Source organism: Hordeum vulgare, chromosome 3H, assembly GCF_904849725.1.
Source record: "Hordeum vulgare subsp. vulgare chromosome 3H, MorexV3_pseudomolecules_assembly, whole genome shotgun sequence".
NCBI classification, from domain to species: Eukaryota; Viridiplantae; Streptophyta; class Magnoliopsida; order Poales; family Poaceae; genus Hordeum; species Hordeum vulgare.
In genome coordinates, this window is record NC_058520.1 from 135,181,261 (window position 1) to 135,207,154 (window position 25,894).

Genomic DNA, 25,894 nt, shown 5'->3' on the forward strand with positions numbered 1-25,894 from the left:
AGCTTCTTGCAAAAGCAATAAACAAAGAGAAGACTCGGGAATGCATAGTTTGTTAGCACGCATAATATAGCTATCTTTCATGTGATATTTTTTCCAACAAGGTTTAGCATGGCATTTAGCATATGGGATCACAAAGGAAGTATGATGCGCATATAAATCTTTGAGATGTTAAAACCCAATCACATTCAATTCAAGTTGCGTATCGAGCATGCATTTGCGGGAAAGAGCATCGGCTACTACATTCTCTTTACCCTTAATGTATTTGATAATATAAGGAAAGGACTCAATGAATTCACTCAATTTAGCATGTCCCTTGTTCAACTTGGTTTGACCCTTAAGGTATTTTAAAATTTCATGGTCTGTATGAATGACAAATTCATGAGGTTGTAGATAATGTTCACAAACATGCAAGACTCTCACTAAAGCATACAATTCTTTGTCATATATGGGATAGTTAAGTTGATCTCCCGAAAATTTCTCGTTAAAGTAAGCAATTGGGCCCTTCTCTTGCATGAGAACTCCACCTATGCCATTACCACTACCATCACAATGCACTTCAAAAGTTTTACCAAATATGGGTAAGGTAGGCAATGGTGCATGAGTTAGCAAAATTTTAAGCTCACGAAAAGCGTTGTCTTGCGATGGTTCCCAAACAAAGGGCGCATTATTCTTGCTCAAACATGTAAATGATATGAAATGGTGCTAAAATCCTTAACAAAGCAATGGTCAAAGCCGGCTAGACCAAGGAAACTATGCACTTGTTGCAAATTCATGGGTGCGGGCCAAGTTTTAATAGCATCATTTTTAGTTTCATCAACTTGCACACCCTTAGAAGATACTACAAATCCAAGAAAAACAACCTTATCAACCCCAAAAGTTTATTTTTCCATGTTTGCATAAAGTTGTTCATTCCTAAGTACTTGCCATACTTCCCTAACATGTTTAGCATGCTCCTTTAGAATGTCGCTAAAAACAAGAATATCATCAAAGTATACCACAACACAATAACCAATGAGATGACGTAAGACATAATGCATGACATGCATGAAAGTACTTGGTGCTTCGGATAAGCCCATGGGCATCACTAACCATTCATAGAGGCAAAATTTAGTCTTAAACATCATTTTCCAATCATCGCCCTCTTTAATGCGTATTTGATAGTAACCACTTTTCAAATCAATTTTGGAAAATATAGTGGCACCTATAAGTTCATCTAGCATATCATGAAGGCGAGGTATAGGATGTCGATATCGAACGGTGATAGCATTTACGGGGTGGCAATCCGAACACATGCGCATACTACCATTTTTCTTTGGTACGAGTACCACCGGACCCGCACAAGGACTTAGGCTATCACGTACATGCCCATTATTTGGAAGTTCTAGGACTTGCCTTTGTATCTGCTTAGTTTCTTCGGGGTTGATGTGGTAAGGTGCCTTGTTAGGGAGCGATGCACCGGGTATGAGGTCGCTGCAGTGTTCGATCCCTCGTTTTGATGTTAGTCCCGGAGGTAGCTCATCGGGGAAGACGTCTTGGAATTCCTACAATAGACAAGAACACAAGTGGTAGCTGTTGTGAAGCATTGGTCCTTACGACCTCATATTTACACACAATTACAAAGTGAAGAACGTTTGATGGGCTCTTACTCACATCCCTCAAATCTCTTTTGATGGCTAAAAGAACTGTATCTTTCTTATACCTCATCATGGAGTCACTTAATATTGGCTTGTGGCGCTCACTCTCCTTTAGGTAGATTGCTCTCTCACCTTTATATCCATTATGGAAATTTTTTTTGTCGGCGGTGACTTGACTTGGAGTCATTGATCGAAGCACATATTCTTTGTCCTTCATCTTGAAGCTATAGTGATTGGTCCGACCATTGTAGATGACGCCATGGTCGAATTGCCAAGGTCTCCTAAGGAGGAGATGGCAAACGGACATGGGAACCACATCAAACTCCAATGTATCTTCGTAAGCGCCAATCTTGAAGGATACTTGCACGGTGTATTCAACTTGGATTGTACCGGAGTCACTAAGACAATGGACCTTGTAGGGGCACGGATGCTTGTCCTTGACCAATTTTAGCTTGGAGCAAAGTTCCTCACTTGCCAAATTGTGGAAACTTCCACCTTAGATCATTACCTTGACGAATTTTCCTTGGATGTCTGCCTTGGTGTGGAAGATGTGGCAACATTGGTCCTCGTCTTGTTGTTGTTGAAGAGTCAACACTTTTGAAACAACTAGAGCGGGGCTAGATACATTGTCGCACTAGTTTTGTGAATCTTCATGTTCGTTCATTTGCGGGTGCAAGGCCACATGTTCCAAAGCTTCCATCTCATCTTTGCTCATAGAGTCATAGGTGCTGTCATCTTGGAGGATCATCGTGCGTCATATTGCACACTCGAATGTCTTGTCGTCACGGCCTTGACACGTGAAGCACTTGATCGAGCTTGTTTTAGTGTTGGCATCCGTTGTTGGTGTAGAGGATGAAGCTCTTGGCTTGAAGGTGCTTGTATTAGGAGATCGGCTAGACGAAGTCATCTTGTCCTTGTAGCTTGACTTGTCATATGTTGTTGGTGAAGGTTTTGCAGTCGAAGGCGTCGTAGTCGGAGAAGCTTGAGAACCTGAGTCGTAGGTCTTGGAAGAGAACTTGGAGTGCTTGTAGTCATCTTGCACTTGGCGTTCCACCTTGGATGCTTGATGCACTAGCTCGAGTAAGTTGGCATAGGGTTGGAGATCTACAATTTTCTTGGCTTGGTAGTTGAGAACATTCAAGAAACATGCCATTGTTTTATCATTATCTTCCTTGACATTGGCTCAGATCATGGCCATTTCCATCGCTTGATAGTATTCTTCTATCGACATGGTGCCTAGCTTAAGTAGTTGTAGCTTCTTGAAGAGATCATGGTTATAGTGTGTAGGCACAAAGCAAGATCTCATGAGATCCTTCATTTGGGCCCAAGTGTTGATAGGAGGTTCACCTGTTTCTCTTCTTCCTTCAATCACTTGTTCCCACCAAATGAGAACATAATCTTGGAACTCAAGTTAGGCCATGGCAATCTTCTTCTCTTCATCAAAGTTGTGAAGATGGATGATCTTATCAACTTTGAGTGCCCATGATAGATAATCTTCGGGATCATTGCTTTCGGAGAACTTGGGCATGGTAAACTTGAGATTACCGACGCGATTCTCTTCAATGTGGTTGTATTGGCGATGTCCTTGTCTTAGCGGAGGAGCATCATGGTCATTGATGACTTTACATTGTTGTTCTTGCCTTGGAGTAGCGCCATCATGTGGCTCATCGTGATGTTCTTGAGGGTGTTGTCGAGTTCCTCTTGCCCGCTGTCACAACTCTTGGTGCTCCTCTTGATGCATGTCTTCGTCTTGATGTTCACGATGTAGTTCTTCTTGTTCTTCATGTGCTTGGGAGTTGTGTTGTTGCACAGAGTGTGTTGCTATGCATATGGCATGGTGACCTTCAAGCTCTTATTCTTCAAGTCCATGTTTGTATTCATAGCGTTGTTGTACCCGTTCTTTCTCCAAAGCATCTTGTTCTTGTCGATGGCATCGATCACACTCGCGAATTCGATCTTGTGATCCATTTCCATGGAAAGGATTGTCCGATTCTTGGTTATGGTGACGGTTGTCACGTTGGTGATGTCAAGCCCGTGGTGTACTAGCGCCGTAAGAGTACTCGTCACACTGGCAACTTGAGTGGCGCCGCCATGATGAAGTAGAGTTTGAGGACGCACGGGTCACCATCAAGGCACAAATCTTGTCGATCTGGCTTGATATCTTGTCGTCAAGGTAGTCTCTCATGCACACCTCAGATTCACGCAAGTCGGTGGCGAGTTTATCAATGCGATCATTCATAGCATCTTGTGCTTGGCGCATTCCTGTTGGTGCCCGAAGAACTGTAGTTTGGTGACGTAGTTGTTCTCGACATTATCTTGCTCATCTAAGGTCGAGTTCAACATAGTAGTCCTATCCATAGCACTCAAGTGGATATAAGTGGAAAAATGAGAAGACAATACCAATTACCGTTCCAAATGTTGAAAATGGATCAAGATCACTCAATGTGCAAGTATGGAAATAGTGAAATTGGTACCGGAAATCTTCCTTCTCACACCTACACAAATAAGGCTTATGGTGTAGCTTGGTTAGGATGGTGGCACAAAATTCAAGCAACCCAAAGATAAGATTCAATAATGTTGAAATGAATTTGCAAATTCGTAAATAAGTCAAGATAGATAAATAGCAATGAGTATACACAGAAACACACACAGATAGAAAAGTGGGGTTGTGCAACCAAAGAATGAGCACAAAATGTGGTATCCACAGAAAACTCTCATATTGCACAACACTAGAGAGACGCTAGCTTTCTCACATGGTTGTGATACGAACTTGTGCACAACCAACAAGAAACAAAACACGTCGTCTTCCCATTCCCTACTTTTTCTATATGTATGAGGCACAATGTCTCTCGCTCAAGTGATCCAAGATCATCAAGTATGATAGGATATGATATCAATATGTTATGCAGTTGTGCGATGCTATTGCTCTTTGTACTTGCTTAAAAGCTTTGCTTCTCTTTCTTTTGACAATGATATTTTGTATGGTCACTACGTGAGACATGCACACCAAGATAGCAATTATGTATTTGGGTACTATTTAAGCACAAAAGATACTAGTATGACACCACAATATGATACTTATGGTGCTTGCATGCAATTGAAGCTATGTATCATATGTATCACTAGTGTGCACAAGTAGCGTAGCCCGCAATACTCAATGGCTAGTCTCGAATTGGCAAGTTGTGCAAATAGGATTGGAGTAACAATGCAATGTCAAGGGTATATGACAAGAGTGGCGTCGCAGTTACCGTACTTGCTTACGGTGAGGTGTTAATGAATAGTTGGTTGGCGACGATCCAAGGTGATGATGAGCAGCGATGTCGGTGTAGAACAACTTCTAATTAGCCAAAACACCTTAGGAAGTGGCGGGGCTTGCTACTCAAAATCTCAAATGCAAATCGGTTGTGGAAGAAATGGTGGTGGACAATGCGGGAGATAAATGGTGGAGAAAAACAAACAAAAAACATGTTTAAAATTCGGTTTGAACAGAGTGGTCCAGAAGTCCGGGCTGGCTCGGACGTCTGACGGTCTCGCGCGTCCAACGGTCTGAGTAATACGACGGTGTCCGGACGTCCAAGAAGGCTCGGTCGTCCGGAGCGTGCAGAATGGCCTCGGTGGCGGATGAACACGAGTCAAATGGTGATGAACACGAAAAGTCTAGACGATTTGGTGGGTGGAACTGATGGGGATAGCGGGGAAAGCTAGATCCACTTGTGCATAAAGAAATCCATGGATCCAAATCTACAAAATCTCTTCAAATCCTACACATCTAACAAATTTTGTATGTCTATTTTTGTGGGAATTTCCAAAATTATGTCAAATCAAAACAAAAATTGGCTTTAAAGTGGGGGATGGGACTCCAAGATGTGAATCAAACTTGCTCATGATACCAATATGATAAGGGGCACACCCGCGGTGGTCGATCTTTTCACACTTGGAGGGGAAAAAGGGAGAAATCTAAGAGAAACACATGAACTCAAGAACGATCTTCGATCACACATCCACTAGACCCACTCAAACACAAGAGATACATAGATCCAAAGTCAACAAACAGATACACATAACCGATAGTTTTCCTACGAGAGAGGACTTGTATCCATGAGGGTATCTTCCCTACAAGACGGGCTTTGGCATCATTATGGATATTATTACATGGAGGACATCTCCATGGTAGGAGGATAGTAGATGGGGCTAAGCTCAACAAGTGATTGTCAATACATTAGCTAACCCTAGATGGAGATGGGGGAGAAGTATTTATAGTACTGAGAGAAATAGAGGGGTACATGGGCTGTGGCCCAAGGGCCTGTGCGCAGACAGGGCTCGGACATGCGAGAAGTGTGGGTTGTTTGGCGGCTTGGGATGGCTCGGACGTCCAAAGCGGTCTGATCATCCGAGGGCTTTGAACGGGGTGCGTTGTTGCCGGATTTTTGGAACCTCTCGGAGGTCCGAGGCTCGGTCCTCCGAAGAGGTCCAAATTTTTGGGAGTTCGATTCTGTCTTGAAGCGGTCGGACGTCCGGGAGGGGGCGGCTAGCCGGCCGCTGAAGCGTGTGGCCTGGTGAGGATTTGGGCATTGGTCGTCTAGACGAGCTCGGACGTGCAGATGTTGTGATGTCTCGGACGTTTAGACAGTTTTGGTCGTCCAGCCGCCGGAGTGTTCAACTTGACATCTTTGTGTTACTTCCCGGTTGATCCATGGCCTCCTTCCAAGTACATGAGTATGCACAGAGTTTCCGCTTGAGGTAGAGACCATGTCTTGAGTCAGTCAAATGATGGGTGAGCAAGGAGAGATGTCACCTCGATTTCACTGGCACATGTACGGGCTCTCGCACTACAAGAAATAAGGTCAATTATGACTCCCTATATTGGTCATTGATTCGTCATTGTTGTCGTTTATTGACCTTTTTTTGACCAAATTTACAACGTCAACAGTTGGCCGTCAAGAATGAACAAACATGACCTTTCTAAAATTTTGGTCGTAGGTCTCTATCGACCAAAATTTTGGTCATTACCCATTTGTGTGAGCCACGTAGGATCTGACGTGGTCATGCTGACGTGGCACTGCTAATGACCAAATGGAATCATCATAAATTTTAGATCCCTGTCCACCAATCTAGCCTACATGGGCCTGACCCAATACCTATTTTACTATTGAAAATGTCTGATTTCTTTGGGTTGAAGCATTTTTTTTGCTAAAAGCACGCATATCTCAAGATAGGCCCATTAAAAATAAATACAACAAAATAAAAGATTGCAAATAAAATGTATATTTCATTTCAGTAGCATATCACATCAAATACAATACATCATCCAACGACTCCACGCATTAAGGTTCAACACCTAACAAGGGCACATCAAAATAATTTTACATGTACACAACAGAATACTTCTGCAAGTACAAGTACACAGAAAAAGGACCCAACAAGTGCACAATTGCACATAACGAGAGTTCCACAAAGATTGGATGAGAACCACAAGTTTCTTCTCATCCTCTTCCTTTGCACAATATGCTCTTGCCATTGCCGCCTGCAAGAAGAAAATGATACCGACTCCAGGCTAAACCTAGAAAGTAAAAAAAATCCAACCATCCAACTAATATGTAATTTTTTTGTAGCCATAGGATGAAACAGGAGATGTCTACCCCATTGATCTTTCCTTCTATGCTTTTGAAAAGAAAAAAGAATCTACAAGAGACGTGCTCCCTTTGGTCTCCCTTCCGTTAGACTACTAGATAGTGACACGGGCGGCAACGCCCATAGAATTGTATCGAATTATAAAAAATTTGTTGTTGTTGGGTGCACAGTACAATTAAAATTAAATATGAAATTTGGTGCAGTGTGCAAATTAAATCTACGCATGCATGAAAAAGAAATACAATTATATTAATAGCATTGTCCAACAAAGACCACGAACATACGAGTGATAACGACATAACCAAATAAAAAGGTTATATACCAAAACACATACTTTGATCAATGCGTAAGGGAGGGCATAGCGTCAAACATTGTATAATTCATAAAACCCTAATGCCAAATATTTAAGTGTAAATGAATGAACTAACTCACCAATATGGTTAGAATATCACATTAAGAAATTATTTGTTTTCCCGTGTTTGTTTTTTCTGATGAATAATTGGTTGTCATTGAGTGACACTTTTGAGCATTTACAAACAAGCTTACATATGTTCTTTATAATATTATAAAATATCAGTAGTAGCAGGAGAACATGAACAATATCAATCAGAATAAGAAATGATATGCACGAATCATGCTTCTAGTTGGGTAATACAGGAGGCAAAAAAAGAGGTGGGCACAGACCACGGAAGGAGCACAAAATAGATAAGGACAGGAAGATGTCAAATCGACTCACTAGTCACCACTTGGTTCCATGGAGAGTCATTCCCGGCCTCGGTGGTCTCTGATTAGGTCGGTGAGGGTATCCAGGGAGACTTTTTTCTGAAACGAAATCAATGGAGACTGGCATCGGGCAGTGACAGACGGAGTTATGTTGTGGGCGTCGCAGGTGGCGGTATCATGAAGGTTGCTAGCTTTGCAGGCTGCACCGTGTATAGGTCTACGCCACGAGAAGCAGCGCTGCGTTTAATGGCTTGCCGATGCCGGCAAACTTGGCACCAATGGACCTCAATGTGTATAGTGTTGTGCCTGCATCAATGGGAAGCCCACCACCCTCAGCTGCAGAAACCTCAGATGGCCTTCTAAGAGTCCACCCACCTTCTGTAACAGCAAAGATATTGTCACATTCATGAGCTTACAACAAAAAATAAGAGGATTTGTTTTGAAATAATCTTCTTTTCTAAGTATGAAGATGACAACAATGGAAATATGTTGTCATGAGTGACGTTCACTCACAAAATAGTTCAACATGGCGATGACCTGTTGTGAGAATTTTCGCTCTAGGACCAAAATCAACAACTACTCTTGCAACATCATGCACTGCAGGAAAAGGAGCAGTAGAGATTCAACCATCAGCAAGTTGTTTGACGAATTGAGAAATACACACACATACACACACACACACACACTATCTTTATCATAAGCTAATTATCAGGCAGGAAACATCCTAGATAGTTGTTAAAGGTGGAGAACAAAATAACATAGCAAGACTGATAGACAACCATGATTAAATAACCTTTTCATAACATAGCAAGGCTGAAAGACATCCTTGGTGCTATTTTTCTCTCTACATAGAAGATGTTCAAACAAAACTCATGATTGATAGAAAATGGCTAGCATCCATACAGTGACACTATGAATTAGGATAGTTACCTGGGATAAAAGGCCGCAAGTCCCCTTTCTCTGTATTGATGGTTGTAGCTTGTAGTTTCAACAGGGCCTCATTCCTCTTGTTGAAGGGACCGGGACGTCTACATGCTGCATTAGAGGGATTGAAAAATCACAGGTTTAAAGGTTTTACTGTTTTTATCTTCATGGGAGAAGGAAATCTTGATGTTTGCAGTTTTCCTTTCTTTCTTAAAAAAGCAAACTCCTCTGACTTGTTTGTTAATTAAGTGGTACAAACATCAAGCTGTCAGGCAAATCTCTCTAGTCTAAAATAGGGTTCTTGTTTAAAGAAGATGGATCCCCTTGAGCGCGCTGACTGGATCCGCTCAAAAGACCTATAGCCCGCGTTGCCCTCGTTGGCTGGATCCCCTCTGAGACTGCCTGCTTCGCCTCGCATCAAATGTGGCTGGATCCCCTCCAACAGTGGTGGTGTGAAGCAAGGGCAGCTAACTGGCGACCGGGATTGAGATGTACACGTCGACGACGTTTGAGCTCCAATCCGGATGTATCTTGAGTTTTGACCTGTAGATGCGCAGGAATGGTAGCATGGTATTGAAATAAAGAATCACTACAACACAACGTGGACCTCTGGAACAAACAAAAGAGAATTGGTCTTACCGAGCAGCCCAAGCAACGTGTGGGCCAGGAGTTTAGAGGCGGCTACATGTGACCGGCGGTGGCGACGCCGGGAGTGGGGGCACAAAGGGAAGGGCATCGTCCTCCCGTGCCTCTGCTCGAGCACCTCAGCTGGATCCCGCGCCAACACTCGATCGACGCAAACCGCCCGCTCCTGTGTATCCCGCATCGCATCCTTTGTATCAAGCACCGCGCCCTAGGCTGGACCACGATCCTGTTAGACCAAACACTAGAGCTCATCAGCTGAGAGAGACAAAGATTGTGCCGCATTCAACTTACAATTTTTCTGCTTCCATTCCTTTTATTCAGAGATTACAAACTCTAACTGAAAAACGAGAAAACAGGGCACGCCAGGGCCGTGAGCGCTACCATCTCGGCGCTCCCCGCACATCACCCGTGATGCCGTTGTGACCGTTGCATTGTGCCATCCCACGATGTTAGGGTGGCAAGAGATTCTAACTAAGTAGCCGAGTCGCAGCTCAGCTTATTTCCTGCTAATTAAACTAAAGAAAATTTCTACTGTCAAAACTGACGAAACTGAAACTATGTTCAACAGTCGTTAACTAAAATGCCCGCCCATTCCACACAGCACGAGCAAAGCATGAAGTTGGGTGATCATTGCAGAAAATCTGGGCCCCTCTAGTTAAGGTGTGCAGAGCAAGCACATCAACCAATGTTCCAGCGCACATAGTACTGTATGTGGGACAAGAAACGTTGATTAGAATCTGGAGCGTTGCTGCTCCACGGCCATCTCTGCAGTACACGCGCTGCTGCTGGCTATGCGTCGAGCCGGCAGCCGGTCGCCGGCCGTTGTGGCACTACCCGTCAGTAGCCGTTCTACTCTAGCCGGCCGTATGCCAAGGAAGCGCGTGGGGACGTAGGTGGCAGAAGAAGGAGAGAGCAACTATATGTAGGAGATGAAAGAAGATGCAGGGATGAGGTCAAGAAGCTGCTGGGGCTCTGCAAAGATGGAGGGCGCCAAGACCAACATGAGCGCCATGGGCTGGGAGGCCGCTCTCACTTCCCCACCCCTGTCCGTGTGGCAGCCCAAATCAAGAGGAGCACCGAGAAGCGATCTGGAGCGTTGTTAAATGTACTACTACTGCGATCTGGAGTACTCCTATACTTCGTAGAGTTTCAATTGCTATGGCATATGGGACAAGCAACATTGATTTCTACGTAGTGTTGGCGTTGCGATGGCATTAAGGCAGGTAACCTCACCAGCCAGTTTGGTGCATGGACGAGGCGGTGACTTGTGGTGATGGCGGGATCCAGTCCGGACCGTCTCCCAGCCGTCGCGCCGGCTTCTCTCTACTTTGCCCGTCATCGCCGCCATGTGCGCTCCCGTGCTTGGAGAAGCCGACCTCGTCAACAAGGCCCAGATCTGGCTCGCTGCTGCTCCTGCATGCTCCCGCTATAGGTGGAGGACAGCTGGTGCGGCGGGGGGGGGGGGGGGGGGGGCAGCGGGTGCGGCGAGGGGATGGGGAGGCAGGTGGCGGCGGCGATGAAGGAGGCGACGAGGGGATGGGAGTGGGTCTGCTAGTTTTTTTTTCTACTTTTCTTCATATGGATGAATGGATGGATGGATGGACGTGGGATTGCTAGCAATGGACAGTAGGATTTGTGCCATGTCATCCATCCATGGCATAAATGATTCCATCAATCAAAATCCAGCTTATGTAATTGTGTTTTTTTCTTTTGTTTCCTTTATATTTTTTATCCTCTTATTTTGGGTAAACACTCAATATATTAACTTCATGTGGTATGTTTAAATGACCCAATATTTATGGACCCATATTGGATTTAGATATTAGTCCATATGGATATTGGATTTAGGAAATATGGACCCATATTATTGTCTCTAGTTGTATTTTTTTATTGCCTAAAATGAGTTGTACAATATTTATTATTTCCCTCAAAAGAAAGCTATAATTTTTGGTTGAGTGTTGTGGTTGGAAACACTTTTCATTTAATTACGATATAATTTGGCATTATTGAAAAATTCATCCACATATTTTTTATTGTCATGTTTAAGATTTTTGTCTAAAACACCAAGTTAAGGTACCCTATACCACCTTTCAAAAATAATTATCTAAATATGGTCTACACATTATGAGATTAGCATGGGCTCGTATATTTCATTTTCGTAATTATATTGTATTTTCTAAAATATTTAGGATATTAAAATGAATAATTATAATTTATTAGTGTTTACCTAATATAATTTACTTGATCCACATACGTATAAAACAAACTTTTGCTCTCTATACATGACACACATAGGCAAAATTGATGAGGTGTCGTCCAGTCACCTCCACACATATGTTTATGGTCTTATATTTGGTGATGGTAGCATTGAAATATGGTCATAAACAATTCTACACATCTTAATGACCATTTTGTGCAATAGAATCGTGACCTAATGGACGCAAAAGGTCATAACGTTATGGGCTTTGGACTCTCTTAGACTTGCCATGACTAATTTCAGAATTTTGGTCATGGATCGGTGACCAATTAAACCACCGTCATTTTTAGGTCATAATTGAGCATTTTTCTTGTAGTGTCGTATAGGATAACTTGGAGTTTGAGGTGTTGGTGATGTATCCATGGGGATGATCATGGGATGCTCCGTCTCAATGGTGCTTGCCACTATAAGATTAATAGGTTGGAAGAGGAATAAACTTTATTGACTCAAGTACAAGATTGAACACCTGAAAATAAAAGATAGGCCCTTTGTAGAGGGAAGCAGAGGTTGTCATGCGCTTTTAATTTATTGGATGTCTGTACTCTTAATGCAAAGGAACATCACTTTATATTACCCTTTATGATAGCAAACTTTATGATGCACTCTGTCGCTTTTTAATTATTTTCAATCACAAGATTGTACAAAGCTTATTTTGACTTGCAATAAAATATAATATATATTTAGGAGCATTTTTTATTTCTTGATGCACCGATGACAACTTACTTGAAGGATCTTACTCAATCCATAGGTAGGTATGGTGGACTCTCATGGCAAGAAACTAGGTTTCAGGTTATGGATGCACAAGTAGTATCTCTACTTAGGCAAGCATCACATGTTGAAGGATCCAAGACCATATAACTTCTATCTGAATTTAAACTACTATGATCATTACATTGTCTTCCATGCCCAACATTAACACTTGATCATTATATAATATTTGATGAAGGCTCGCAATCATAAAAGATGTCCAAGATAGTGTATTTATATGTGAGTCTCCTTTCCTCTAACATAATATTGCTTAGATTGCAACAATGACTAGTACTATGTTTGTTTACTATCAATAAAATTTATCACTTATACCCTTTTGTGTGAAGTCATAACTTCTCATGAGATGAGCATATGGTCTTTATACTTCTTTTTATTGCCATGCTATGATGATGGGTGTACATCAGTAAAGCAAAAAAACTCAACTAATCTTTATTATATAACTCGCATACTCGATTAAAAGGATGGATGGAACTCAAAACAAAAATTCTAACCAAAGAAAATGTGAAATTTATTTCTCCAAATCACGAAACAAGTAAGAATCGAACTAAAATAGATAGTAATGATGGAATTGATGGTGACATGATACCGGGGCACCTCCCCCAAGCTTGGGACAAGCCAAGGGTGATGCACATACCCATGTACTCAAGCGTAGTCCTTAGGTGATGGTGGTGGTGTAGTAGGGGTATCCTCCGCACTCCAGGGCATAAACTCCCCATCATAGAAAGAAAATTTTATCTCGAGAGTCCTGAAACCAGCAGCGAAGCTCATCCTATGAAACATAGATTCATACTCACAGTTTTGCCCTTGGAGTTCATAGATTTGATCTTGGAGGTGATCGATTCGATGTTAGAACTTAGAGAGAATCTCTCCCACGTTATTTGTGTCCATCTTGTTTTCCCGGATGAAATCTATGATCATAGAGTGGTTAGCACTCTGACCACGCTCAACCACCCATTGGCGTTTGAAGATCTCTTGCTCCATCATTGCAAGCATGGCCTTATCGCTTCCCTCCTTCTTGGGACCTTGAACATCCCGGATGTGAAGCACCCCCTCATGCATCTCTATGGCTTGAGGGTGCTTCATCACCTCCGACAGGTAGGGCTTGATGACCTCTCAAAGAACTTTTCTTTGGAAGGGCTCGGTGAAGTCATGGCGATCTAAATCTATGAGAAAAATAGCTCGAAACTAGAACAAAGGAAAATTTCATGATGCACTGGTCAAAACACATGGGAGTATAAATAATGAATTTTTCCAGGTCGGAATACGTGATCGGGAAGAATTCCAAGTACAGGAGGCGCACGAGGGCCCCACAAGCCATCAGGGCACGACCTAGGGTGCGCCCTGTTGGCTTGTGCCTCCCTCTTGGGTCCCCTGGACTCCTTTTTTTCTTTCTAAAATACAAAAACAAGAACAAATTATTTTTTTAGAAATTTGGGAGTCGGTTTACTTACCGTACCACGTACCTACCCCTTTTTTAGGTTTCTCGAGTGTTCTGGAAGACTTCCTTTATGTGCTCCTCCGGTGTTATGACTTGGATGCCATTAGTTTCCTCGTTAATGGATGTACGTGAAATATAATGCTTAATTCTTTACCCATTTACCACTCTCGGGTTTTTACCTTCGAAGTTATTAATTTTTATAGCACCGAAGCAATAAACCTTCTCGATAACATAAAGTCCTTCCCATTTGGAGAGGAGTTTCCGGGTAAAAAATCTAGAACGAGAATTATACAAAATCACTAAGTCTCCTACATTGAATTCTCGTTTTTGAATTCTCTTGTCATGCCATCTTTTAACCTTTTCTTTAAATAACTTAGCATTTCATAAGCTTGTGTCCTCCATTCATCTAGTGAGATAATGTCAAATAACCTCTTTTCACCGGCAAGATTAAAATCATAATTAAGTTCTTTAATAGCCCAATAAGCTTTATGTTCCAACTCAAGAGGTAAATGACAAGCCATTCCATAGACCATTTTATATGGGGACATCCCATGGGATTCTTATAAGCATTCCTATAAGCCCACAATGCATCATCAAGTTTCTTAGACCAATTCTTTCTAGACCTATTGACAGTCTTCCGCAAGATCATTTTTATTTCGCGATTGCTCAATTCAACTTGACCACTAGATTGAGGATGATAAGGTGATGCAATTCTATGGTTAACATCATATTTAGCTAAAAGTTTATGGAAAGCACCATGAATAAAATATGAACCATCCTCGGTCATTAAATATCTAGGGACTCTAAATATCAGAAAGATAATGTCTTTAAGAATTTTAATAGAAGTATTATGATCAACACTACTAGTTGGAATAGCTTCTACCCACTTAATGACGTAATCAACAACAACTAAAACATGAGTATATCCATTAGAGGAAGGAAAAGGTCCATAAAGTCAAAACCCCACACATAAAATGGTTCAATATGAAGTGAATAGTTCATAGGCATTTCCTAACATTTACCAATATTACCAATTCTTTGGAATTCATCACAAGAAAGGACATACTTAAGAGCATCTTTAAAAAGAGTAGGCCAATAGAAATCGGATTGTAATACCTTGTGTGCGGTTCTGTCACCCGCATGGTGTCCTCCGTAGGCCTCGGAATGACACTTCTTTAGAATTTGTTCCTGCTCATGCTCACGTATACAAATGTCTAATAACACCATCTACTCCTTCTTTATAAAGATGTGGGTCATCCAAATAATAATGTCATAAATCATAGAAGTTTTTTTTATTTTGTTGATAGGTGAAGCTAGGTGGAATATATTAAGCAACAATGTAATTAACATAATCCACATACCAAGGAGTACTATGTGAAGTGTTTATCACAGCAAGTTGCTCATTAGGGAAATTATCATCAATAGACAATGGATCATCAAGAACATTTTCCATCCTAGTCAAGTCATCTTCTACAAGGTTGTGAGCGCACTTCCTATCAATGATATGCGAATCAAATTCTTGGAGGAATAACACCTATCGAATGAGTCTAGGTTTAGCATCTTTTTTCCATAAGGTATTTTATAGCAGCATGATCAGTCTGAATATGTGACATCCTCGACTTTTGCTACAGTAAATATTGTAATTAAGCTACAGTGATCACCCACAAATGATGCCACATCATCGAGAATTACCGTCGATGACCCGCATTGAATTTCTATCTGGATTCAAAAATTGAAAACAAAAGATAATTATAATTATAAATTCCTATTAACTATTAGAGAAAGAAAGTATTAAAAAATAATGAAAAAAAGAAAGAAAAGAAATTAGAAAGAAAGAAATAATAGAAAAGGAAAAAAGCAAAACAAAACAAAACAACAACAAAAAGGAGAAGAAAACCCCCACCCCGCTGGCCGAGCTGGGCCAAGAGGCCCAACTGGCCAGCCCACCCCGCACCCCCCTCAAACCCTAGGGCGAGGCAACCCTCCCCTGCCTCGCTCCCTCCCCCCCTTGCGCTGCCGCCAGGGGCTCCTTCCCCTCGTGGGGGGCCCCACCCCCACCGATAGCCCCCACCTCTCGTACCCCCCTCCCCACGAGAGACACCTCTCTCTCTCGTAACTCCCTCCTCCCGATCCAGCCACCCGAGCCCCTCTCCCCCACGAGCACCTCTCCTCCCGTCGCCACCCTCAGATCCACCCCCTCCCTGGCCGGCGAGCTCTCCTGCCTCCTCCCGCCGGCGAGCTCCCCCACCAGCCCTCCTCTCCACCTCGCCCGACTCCCCACCCACCGGCACCAGCCCCCCCTGTCGGCCCCTATATCTCCCTCGGAGCCCCCCCCTTACGGCCTCCCCCTCCTCTCCCTCGGCAGCCTCGAGGAGCCCTGCCGGCGGGAACCCCTCTCGGCCCCAACCCCCGCCCCCGTCGGCCTTCCTCCCGCTCGGTCCAGGAGGGACCGGGCAGGGAGACATCTCCACCTCGCCGGATCCGGCCGGCTCCCCCTCGCCCGCGCGACCTCACCGTCACCGGCACCACCGTCACCACCGCGCCTCCACGCCGGAGCTCCTCCGCCTACCTCGCCGGACTGCAGCACCACGTCGGCCATCGCTCTCCCTCGAGCCCGCTTTGCACCTCTACGGGCTCGATGAGAACAACCCCTCTTCTCCTCTCTGCCCTCCGGATCCGTTCGACGAACGCCGCCGCATTCCGACGCCTATAGGTTCATGCAGGTAGAGGTGGAGGTTGTCTCCTCCCTCTTTTTGTTGAGATGAGAAGGTTCTATGAGAGGTTGCTTGTTAGGAGAAAGAGTTAGAGAGAAAAACAAAAAAAATGATATATGTATAAAGCATGTACGTATGTATGGATTAATATGTATGAATGCATGTACGTAAGAAAATACATTATGTATGATGCGATGTATGTATTGCGTATATAGGTATTTGTAGGAATATGATATTTGCATGTTTATATCTATGTATAAAATCGAGTATTTTGGTCTAATGTCACTTACCGGTGGGGCCAACGCAACCGCTGTCTATGACAAGGAGGCCCCACGCGATAGTTAAAATAAAAATAAAAATAATGTTAATGTTTTTATTAAATAAATAAATAGGTATATTAGTTAAATTAATTAATTGGATAAATAGAATAATGAGAGAATGACACGTGGGTCCCCCACTAAATTAATCTGATTAATTAATACTTAATCTTAATTAAAACTTGTGCCTATGACGTTCGGGACCCGCTGGTCAGTTGACCAGTCAACTGTTGATGTCAGCATGACATCATGCTGATGTCATAATAGCCTTTTATTAAATTATACAAATCTGTTTTTAATTCCTAATTATTGAATAAAACTTTTAAAAATTAATATTAAATAATCCGTAAGTCAGATCAAAATATTTTCAACATGAAAGTTGATCAGCAGAACGAGACGAACCCGGATACACGACCCGTTCGTTTGTCACGCGTCCCTAGCATAGCAAACATGGAACATTTCCATCGTTTTCAGTATAACCGGTAGTAGCCCGAGACCCAGAAAATATCATCAGATATTCTTCCGATCCGTCTATGACGGATGTTGCTGCGTTAGCTCATGTCTAGCCTGCATCTTGCCATGTCTTGCTTTGTGTTGCACTGTTGCTATTATTTATTGTTTCTTCCCCCTCTTCTTACCGGTAGACCCTGAGACTGACGCTGCTGCCGGGTACATCTACGACCCTGCCGATCAGTCCTTTGCCGCAGAGCAGCAAGGCAAGCAAACCCCCCTTGATCATTCCTATATCGCCTATGTCTTTCTTCCTACTGCTTGCATTAGTATTTTTGCTACTGTTGTAGTTAGCTCCTATATCTGATGCATAGCCTATTTTTGATGGACTGCTACTTTCAGCCATGTACCTTTAATATGCTTAGTATAGGTGGAGCAGTCATCCCCTCTGACCCCGTAGTTCAGTTGCCCCGCTTGTTTTAAAATCTCGATCTCTGATCGACGAGCCAGACCCGACACAGCACATACACCCCCCTTCGTTGTACGACGCTACAAAGATACTATCGGGTACCGAGGGTGACACCTCGCTAAGTACTCCTGATGATATCTCTGTAGTATAGCTAGTCGGTCGTGGTTATCGCGGGTGATTCCTCTTTCACCATTCCCGATGACGCCTCTGTCGTGCAACCCCTCAAGTGTGGGAACCCCGAGGGTGATTCCTCTAAGCCCACCTTGACGGATACATCGTTCGGAATCCAACGAGGGTGATACCTCGGATTCCCCCCGATGTTACAACCACACAGTTACTCGACCATGTTACTGGGATCATTGGTGATTAGTTGTAAGACGGGTGGATTCCCGTGAGACTGTGTTGCTGGCCTAATTAAAATGTTAATGGATTTGGGTATTTGATCTGGGTTGGTCGGAGACCTTTTCGCACTAACCGGCTACGCGGGAAGAATTATGGGTACTCGGCGTCGCGGTATCAGCCGAAGCTTTTCAGATGCCAGCAATGTAGCGGCGCGCGCCCGAGTGGTCCCGAGATGCATCGCGCTTGTGATTAAGGGATGCTAGGACTGACGTCGGCCGCCCACGCCACGTGCAGGAGCGCGAAGGGGAACTGGGCCCACGAACCCTTTGTGCTTAGGAGTTAGACCGGCGGGCTGGCCTCTCTGATTAGTCTTAGGTGGGGCTGCGACGTGTCGATATTCCGAGGCCGGGCAGGACCCAGAAAAGTATGTCCGGCCAGAGTGTTATCGAGCGTGACGGGACATGTGGTGCACCTCTGCAGGGATGAAAATTTACTATTCGGATAGCCGTGTCCACGGTTACAGGATGACTTGGAGTTGTGCCCCGATCTTATACAACTACAATTGTTACTTAACTGGAATTAGTTTGCCTCGGGATTGCTTCCTCGCAGGGAGTCGAGGGAGGATCTTTAGGCGTGACCTCACTTTAATATTGATGCAACAATATGACTATTAATGTGGTACCCCCTGTTCTACTCTCGTCTATTGCTGCAAGACCCTGAAGATGCTAGTCTTCGATAGGACTAGACCTTCTCTCTCTATTCTCGCATTGCTGCAGTCAGTCCACATATAACCCCCCTTCTTTGATACTGATGCATAATTAGAATAGTTCTGATGTAAGACTTGCGAGTACTTTGGATGAGTACTCACCGCTGCTTTGCTCCCCCTCTTGTCCCCTCGATCCGTTTGCTGCGACCAGATGATGGAGCCCAGGAGATGGAGGTCCCCGCCGCCGACGACTGCTACCCCGATGGTGCCTACTACTACGTGGAGGCCGCTGATGATCAGGAGTAGTTAGGAGGTTCCCAGGCAGGAGGCCTCGCCTCGTTCGATCGTTGTATCTTTTGTGTTAGCCTTCTCTAAGGCACCCCATGTTTTATGTCTGTACTCAGATATTTATTGCTTCCGCTGACTCGTGTGTTTATCGAGCTTTCGTATTCTAGCCCTCGAGGCCCCTGGCTTGTAATATGAAGCTGATGTTATTTTATTTGTGTCTAGAGTTGTGTTGTGATATCTTCCCGTGAGTCCTTGGGTTTGATCGTACGCATTTGCGTGTTTGGTTAGCGTACGATTAAAACGAGGGTGTCACAAGTTGGTATCAGAGCCGACTTCCTGTAGGTAGCCCCCTTTCCAACTCCTTGGCCGAAGTTGAGTCTAGTGTTTGAAAAACTTTACTAACACTCATGTTGTGGCTTACGGGCCCACATCTCAATTGGGTGGTATTAATATCTTTTACTCCTTTCCTATACTCTGGGCTCTACTTTCTCTTCTCTTTCGGGTCAAAGATTTTACTAACTCTAACATTAGGTTCTCGAATCACATTGATCCGGAGCGCTGGACTATCTACTCTTTCTCCTGAATATATATTACACACACTGTCATTTGACATCTGTCAATCTTATTTTCAGATGCGTCCCGCAAGACAGCACGTGCGCCTGACACAGGCCACCGAGACGACTGGGTTCCCGGCCATTTTGGTCGATCTCCTGACCAGGCTGGGATATCGCTGGTACCCCGAGTACACTGTGTTCGAGGATTTCCGCGAGTACAACCAGTACCAGTACCAGGCTGAGGTTCGCATCTTCGACCGGAGGGGCGGCGAGACCGTCGAGCGCCACGTGTCCTGTGGTATTGGAGTGTCGGTCGAGATGGCCGTCCATGATGCGGCCTACATCGCGATCACCCGTTTCCGTGGAGCGTACCCTCACCTGGAGGAGAGCCCTTTCAGATACATCCCGCATGCTCCTGCTGGGGATGAGACTGGATCTGATCTCACTGCCTACGCTTTTGACGTTCGGGAGCGCAGCGACCGTTCCTACGTTGCTGTCTGCGCCCCCTACGTGACGCGTCGCTACGACGCGCGGGTTTTGGTGCAGTACACTGAGGCAATGGATCGTGCTTTCCGAGCTCTGACTGTGGAGCTGTATGCTACGCGCGCTCGTCTTTACGATGCGTTGACAGAGTTGCAGCCATCACACTGTCCGAGGGTTCCACCTATGCGCATCCGCGAGCCGAGCAGGACAGAGCTACCATCAGCTCTCAAGTGGACTGATGTTGGGGGTAGAACCCCTGCACTTGGGCCTCAGCTGCTCGACTGGATGCGGTACCCTCACCAGAGTCACAACGGGACACAGGGTCCTGTCCCTACCTTCTATCACCGCCAGCTACCAGGATTCGATCGTCCTCTCCGACATTGATGTAGCCTTATCGCTACATCTCATTGTGGTACTCTTCCACCGCGTGCCTGCGCGCCGCCTAGTGAGTCCAGGGTATCGTCTAATGCGTCCGGGCTATCGCCAAATTTCGAATTTCTAATCGTTAGTCTGTAATCGAACTTATGTATGGGTCTGTATGTCGAACTCAACTACTATGGAGTATCTATCGCATTTCCCTTTCATTATGCTTGATTACTTCATGAATGCGTGCGACGCCTTTCAATTACTTTAATGCTAAACTACCCCTGCTAAATATTTAACAGGATGGTTAGACCAGCTGGCCGCTCGCGTGCCCCTGCCAACGATGCACCACCCCCGCCTCCTGAGTATATGGCGGGGATGATCCAACAGTTTGAGCTGAACCGCCAGTTTATGCAAGGGCTCATGGATCAGTTCCAAAGGCCGAACATGAACCAACCGCAAGGCGTGACACTGCAATACTTCTGCCGTCTCAACCCTGCGATCTACCGCAGCTCAACTCAGCCTCTTGATGCTGATGACTGGCTCCGTGACATTTCTTATGAGCTGGAGTCTGCCAATGTGCCCCTGGCGAGCTATGTCAACTTTGCCGCCTACTTTCTGAAGGGTCCCACTGCTCAATGGTGGGACAGCCACATGCGCTCTCAGCCTGATGGAACTATCATCACTTGGGCAGAGTTCAAGGCTGCTTTCCGTGCTCGATACATTCCCCAGGGAATCATGGACCGGAAGAAGCATGAGTTCCGCAACTTGGTCCAGGGCAACAAGACTGTGGATGCTTATCAGCGGGAATTTCTGGAATTATCTCGCTATGCTGAAGAAGACATTGCGACTGATGCACGAAGGCAGGAGAAGTTCCGTGAAGGCCTCCACCCTGATATCAAGCTGACACTCCTCGTTCAGGACTATGCTGATTTCGCCACCCTGGTGAACAAGGCTATTCAGGTTGAGACTGGTCTGCAGGAATACAAAGATAGCAGCAAGCGCAACCGTGACATGGGCTCATCTTCGGGCTCATCTGCACAGAAGCAGAAGATCTGGATTCCCAACAACATGTACCATGCACCTGCTCCTACTCCGAGGCCGTCCTATGCTGCACCTCGCCTGCCTCCTCCACCACCTAGGCAGCCGAGGCTTCCAGCTCCACCGCCTCGAGTTCCTCCTTCCCGTCCTGAGGACGGGTTGTGCTTCAAGTGTGGTCGTCTAGGTCACCGTGCTAGAGACTGCAGGCAGAATCCGAATCAGCTGACACTTCCCGCAACTGGCAGTGGCAACAACCAGAACCGCAACTTCAACGCTAAGCTTGCTTATGTTCGTGGTCAGGCCAACAACATTGATATGGGTCAAGCTCAAGACCAGCCTGCTACCGTGATGGGTACACTTCTCGTTAACTCAGTACCTGCTTCTGTATTGTTTGATACAGGAGCATCACATTCCTTTATGTCGGAAAGTTTTGCATACATGCATGACATTAGGAGCGAAGAGATGAACATCCCGATAGTGGTAAACACCCCTGGGGGTGAATGCCGAACCTCTGTGGTTTGCCCCCATGTTCCAGTTGAAATTGAAGGATTAGAATTCCTTGCCAACCCCATCCTACTAAAGTCATCCAACATTGATCTCATATTGGGGATGGACTGGTTGAAAGCTCATACGGCGTCGATCGTTTGTACCACCAAAACCGTCCACCTCCTACACCCTTCAGATGAACTAGTAAGCTACCATGCTCATCTCGTCCGTAATGCTGAGGCATAGCTGTATGCTTTGAATGCATTAAATGCGTCGCCTCTTGAAGGGATTGAAAACATACCAGTGGTCCGAGAATTTCAAGATGTCTTTCCAGAAGAACTTCCGGGGATTCCCCCTGCTCGAGCTGTCGAGTTTGTCATTGACTTGGTACCCGGTACCACTCCTATTGCCAAGCGTCCTTATAAAATGCCACCACATGAACTCCTTGAACTTAAGCAAGAAATTGACAACTCGCTCCGTCTGGGTTTCATCCGTCTGAGTTCCTCTGCTTGGGGAGCACCTTCTCTCTTTGTTAAGAAGAAGGATGGGACAAATCGATTGGTTCAAGACTATCGTCCTATCAACCAGGCCACTATTCAAAACAAATATCCTCTCCCTCGGATAAATGATTTGTATGATCAACTTGCTGGTTCCACCATTTTCTCTAAGCTCGACTTGAGATTGGGATACCACCAGATCCGTGTTCGCAAGGACGATATTCCAAAGACCGCCTTTGTTACTCGATATGGATCATACGAGTACACCGTCATGTCCTTCGGCTTAACCAATGCACCGGCAACCTTCTCTCGACTGATGAATTATATATTCATGGACTACCTCGACAAATTTGTCGTGGTACATCTGGATGATATTCTGGTGTTTTCGAAGAACAAAGAAGAGCATGCTGAGCATCTTCGTCTTGTACTGGATAAGCTTCGGGAGCATAAACTCTATGCGAAGTATTCCAAATGTGAGTTCTGGCTAGACGAAGTGACTTACCTTGGTCATGTGATTTCCAAGGATGGTATTGCGGTCAACCCCGAACGAATTCAAGCTATTCTTGACTCGACTCCCCCGAAGAATGTCAAGCAAGTCAGAAGTTTTCTCGGACTCGCCAGCTATTGCCGTCGATTCGTCGAGAACTTCTCCAAGATTGCGAAGCCCTTAACCAACCTGCTTCACAAAGGTGTTAAGTATGAATGGACTGATAAATGTCAGGAAAGTTTCCAGGCGCTCAAGGACAAACTGACGTCCGCTCCAGTACTTGCTCCTCCAGATACGAAAAGGGATTTCGTCATATACTGTGATGCTTCTCGTCAAGGAATAGGTTGTGTCCTAATGCAGGATCACAAGGTGATCGCTTATGCTTCACGTCAACTGCGTGCTCATGAAGAGAACTACCCAGTTCATGATCTCGAGCTTGCTGCAGTCATTCATGCATTGAAGGAATGGCGACAATACCTTGTCGGTAATCGCTGTGAAATCTACACCGACCATCAAAGTCTGAAGTACTTGTTCACTCAACTGGAGCTGAATCTGCGTCAACAAAGATGGATGGAGCGTATAGCAGATTTTTACTGTAGTATATCATATACCCCTGGCAAGGCTAACGTAATGGCTGATGCCTTGAGTCGCAAGTCATATTGCAACCACCTCCAGGTTCATCAGGTTCACGATCGTCTGCAAGAGGAGTTCCGTAAGCTGAACCTCCACATTGTTCCTCAGGGTTACCTTGTTCCCCCTCCCGAAGAGTGTCAAAAGATGAACCTTCGTGTTGTTAATCAGGGTTCCCTCAGTAACCTAGTGGTTGAACCAGATCTTGTGAGCTCCATAAAGAATCTGCAAGACTTTGACGATGATGTCGACAGGATTAAGAGCTATATTGCGAAGGGTAAACCCTCCTTTTTCACTATTGATGAAGGTGGCGCCTTGTATTTCAAGGGTCGCCTATTCGTCCCAAATAAGTAGGAAAATCTCAGGATGACTGGGAAGGTGATGGAAGAAGCTCATGACACACCATTGTCTATTCACTCGGGTAGTACCAAGATGTACAAAGACATCCGTCAAAGATTCTGGTGGCCCAATATGAAACAAGACATTGCACGCTATGTGGCAGAATGTGATATATGCCAGCGTATCAAAGCAGAACACCGAAAGCCTGCTGGAACTCTGCAACCTATCTCTATTCCTGAGTGGAAATGGGACCATGTTGAAATGGACTTCGTCACTGGTTTTCCCGGATCTCAGAAAGGTAATGATGCTATTCTTGTCGTCATTGATCGACTGTCCAAAGTTGCACATTTCCTGGCCGTCAAGGAAACGATTAATGCTAGTCAGCTGGCAGATCTTTATATGTCAAGAGTTGTTTCACTTCACGGTATTCCGTTGGTAATCAGTTCGGACCGTGGCAGCTTGTTCACTTCAAAATTTTGGGAAAGTTTTCAGAAGGCTATGGGGACTCATCTGTCCTTCAGCACTGCATTTCATCCTCAATCCCAGGAACAAGTTGAACGAGTCAACCAAATTCTCAAGGACATGCTTCGAGCTTGTGTCATTTCTTTCGGTAAGAAATGGGAGGAATCTCTCCCGTATGCCGAGTTCTCTTACAACAATAGCTATCAAGCTAGTCTGAAGATGGCCCCTTTCGAAGTATTGTATGGGCGAAGGTGTCGAACTCCTCTGAATTGGTCAGAAACTGGGGAACAATCACTCTTCGGTCCGGATATTATTCAACATGCCGAAGATCAAGTCCGCATTATTCATGAGAATCTGAAGGCTGCTCAGTCTCGTCAGAAGAGTCAGTATGACCGTCATCATCAAGATATGGTCTATCAACCTGGCGAAAAGGCTTATCTTCGTGTCACACCAATGAGAGGTGCACACCGTTTCGGAATCAAGGGCAACTTAGCTCCTCATTATATTGGTCCTTTCACTGTTCTTGAAAGGCGTGGGAGAGTGGCTTATCAATTGGAACTGCCGGCGAACCTTTCTCAGGTTCACGATGTCTTCCATGTTTCTCAGCTCCGTCGCTGCTTCAAGGACCCTATTGGAGCAGTGGATCACGATATGCTTGAACTACAACAAGACCTCTCTTATAAAGAGCATCCGGTTCGCATTCTCGACCAAGCTGAACGTAAGACTCGTCGCAAGGTCACCAAGTTCCTTAAGGTGCAGTGGTCAAATCACTCTGAAGATGAAGCCACTTGGGAACGCGAGGATCATCTTCGTGATGAATACCCCGGGCTCTTTCCCTCTACCTCTTAATTCTCGGGACGAGAATTCTTGTTAGTAGGGGAGAATTGTGACATCCTCGACTTTTGCTACAGTAAATATTGTAATTAAGCTACAGTGATCACCCGCAAATAATGCCACATCATCGAGAATTACCGTCGATGACCCGCATTGAATTTCTATCTGGATTCAAAAATTGAAAACAAAAGAGAATTATAATTATAAATTCCTATTAACTATTAGAGAAAGAAAGTATTAAAAATAATAATGAAAAAAAAGAAAGAAAAGAAATTAGAAAGAAAGAAATAATAGAAAAGGAAAAAGCAAAATAAAACAAAACAAAACAAAACAACAACAAAAAAAAGGAGAAGAAAACCCCCACCCCCCTGCCCGAGCTCGGCCAAGAGGCCCAACTGGCCAACCCACCCCG

General features: G+C 44.6%; 1 long non-coding RNA gene across 1 annotated transcript; it reads right to left on the reverse strand.

Moving 5' to 3' along the window:
• Positions 1 to 7,794: 7,794 nt before the first annotated feature.
• LOC123443257 lies at positions 7,795 to 11,044 on the reverse strand. Its single transcript, XR_006630594.1, has 5 exons — positions 10,791 to 11,044; positions 9,552 to 9,783; positions 8,919 to 9,455; positions 8,502 to 8,585; positions 7,795 to 8,366 (listed from the first exon to the last, which is right to left on the reverse strand). It is a non-coding gene; the product is annotated as an uncharacterized LOC123443257 (long non-coding RNA).
• Between the last annotated feature and the right edge of the window lie 14,850 nt (positions 11,045 to 25,894).